Genomic DNA, 2548 nt, shown 5'->3' on the forward strand with positions numbered 1-2548 from the left:
GGCCGACGAAAAGGTCATACTATAGCTATACCCTAGTCTGACTTCACATCATTAAACGGTCGTCAACAAAACACGAAGACGGCTGTTTTGATAAAAAGAAAAGTCAAACTTTGAAAATTATTGGTCAGAACGTGCGCCCGACCAATATCCAGACAACCATTATAAGTTCTAACCATAGATGGTCAAACTTTGAAGACAGTTCTATCCATAAACTGTTGTGTGTTTGTATAGCTGGCGCCTTGACGAAAATATGCGCATAGATTCATGGATCTTAATAGTTGATTATAGTTATTTTGTCTTAATTAAACTGAAAATTAATTAAATCATTTTTTTTGTCATCATTTAATATTTTAGTGATTAACACAGTTTTATAATACTAGTGGGTATGTGATTAAATTAACTAATTATGCTAGGTTGTACCATTTATAAATACACCACCTTATCCTCACTTTGTTATCAAACCACCAGCAATAAGAATCATTAATTCCTCAAATAACATAGAAAGAAATTAATATAGATAAGATGCTAGCAATATCCCCTCCATTGTTTTCAACAACCCATGGATGGGCTTTGGAGGATCTCATTACACAAAATCTTCCACAAGATTGTCATGAAGCAAACTCATATAATCATGTTCTTGACTTTCAAACATATGATCAACTCAAGTATTATGTAACACCAGAACAGTCCATTTCCTCTCTCAAGTATTATGTAACACCAGAACAGTCCATTTCCTCTGGGGAAACCGCAAATGGTGGTACTGGAGACGACGAGATGATGGTGGTTAAGAAGCTTAATCATAACGCAAGTGAAAGGGATCGTCGTAAGAGGGTTAATGAGTTGTATGCGTTTCTTCGGTCATTGTTACCAGTTTCAAGTGATCAAAAGGTACTTTTATCTTATTTTTACCGTGATCAAAAGGTACTTTTATCTTATTTTTACCGTATTATAAAGCATTCAAATCTTTACTTTTACACCGAGGGGAGACTCAAATCTAAAAAAGCATTAGGGTTTGACTATGTTCGATTCACATCTGATTCTACTATGCGGCTACATTTGTTTCGTTTGCACAAATTGGATATGAATATGTGATTTATGTTTTAACTTTATTTAATAGACTTCCATGATATTAAAACTCAGTCCAACTCGAAGATGTGTGATTGTGTGTCTTTTAAAAGCTGATATAAAAAGATATATGTCAATATGTGTCATTATACTACAATGTATTAGGATCTTTATAAAAACACATATTTCTTTTAAGAAATGGGCCCGATCTTAGAATTCGCTTTAGGACCCCCAAAAAGGTTGTATCGACGTGATAAACTTCATAAGTTACATGAGTTAATTTTAACCTAAATTTCTTTTTGCAACAGAAAAGGCTAAGTATTTCTAGAACGGTATCGCGTGTGCTAAAATACATACCCGAATTGCAAAAGGAAGTGGAGACATTAAGAAGTAAAAAGGAAAAACTATTGTCATATTCATCATCAACTACTAATACAAGGATAAGCATCCCGGCATCAGGAAACAAAGTGCCGAAGACGCAATAATCAAAACACAATCATTTGTTGTTTCTTCTGTGAGCATATTAGGTGACAATTCAGAAGTTGTGATCCAGCTAATATCCTCAGAAGATCATATGGCCAATAATAAGAAGATTAACAACTTATTATCTAAGGTTTTGGAATACTTAGAGCAGGAGAAAACGGACTTGTTTTGATAAACGCAACGACCTTCAAATCTTCGGTGAAGGGGTGTTATTAATTACTTTGCATCTTGAGGTACATATTTTGTTTTGTCTGTCAAAACTATTTCAGTAATGTTATAGTTAAATTAGCATATATTTTTTGTTGATTATAATTCTTTTTTCGTGTTTAACAGGCGCAAAGGGATCATAAAATAGAGGCCGAAACGCTGAAGGAGAAGCTTAGCACTTTCCACCAACTATGATTTGAAGAACTTATACTAAATTGTCATTGGTAACAATGATTAGATGTAAAGTATGTGGTAAATGCAAATTTTTCTAACATCTTTAGCAAGTTACAAATATATAGCTTTAGCATGTAACCAATGGACATACTTTACATTTACGATGGCCTATTTATTTGTCGCTTTTTTGCCCCCCCCCTTCTGACGAAAAATCCTGGATCCGCCAGTGACCTTCCTTAAGTGTTAGTTTCATCTCAATGTACAAACAAATTCGTTTTTTCTTAAACCATTGAATGTATATTAACTTTATCCTTGATGCATAAATATGATTGTTATAGAATATAATTAGAGATTGATTACATTCTATGAATACATCAAACTGGCCGGTGAAATCAGCATAATTAAGTAGGATTGTAATGCGATAAGTAAAGAACTTGATTATATGTTGTGAAGATAAAGCTCTCAGGAAAGAACACGAAAAATCACATCTCGAACTTTTGCATTATTAGACAATGCTAGTACACTTAACATGTAACATTTATGTTTCTAATATTATAAACAATTTTCACATCGTGTATATTATAAGAAATTATTTTGGGACCATTTTCCACATTGAAAC

General features: G+C 33.1%; 1 pseudogene; it reads left to right on the plus strand.

Annotated features, from left to right (window-relative positions):
- The first annotated feature begins 358 nt into the window (after positions 1–358).
- On the plus strand, positions 359–1950 carry LOC143588409 (transcription factor ORG3-like; annotated as a pseudogene).
- Positions 1951–2548: the final 598 nt, after the last annotated feature.

The sequence above is a fragment of the Bidens hawaiensis genome, unplaced genomic scaffold, assembly GCF_021521415.1.
Source record: "Bidens hawaiensis isolate Kalapana, Puna unplaced genomic scaffold, B.hawaiensis_p1.1 tig00036355_1, whole genome shotgun sequence".
Classification (NCBI taxonomy): domain Eukaryota; kingdom Viridiplantae; phylum Streptophyta; class Magnoliopsida; order Asterales; family Asteraceae; genus Bidens; species Bidens hawaiensis.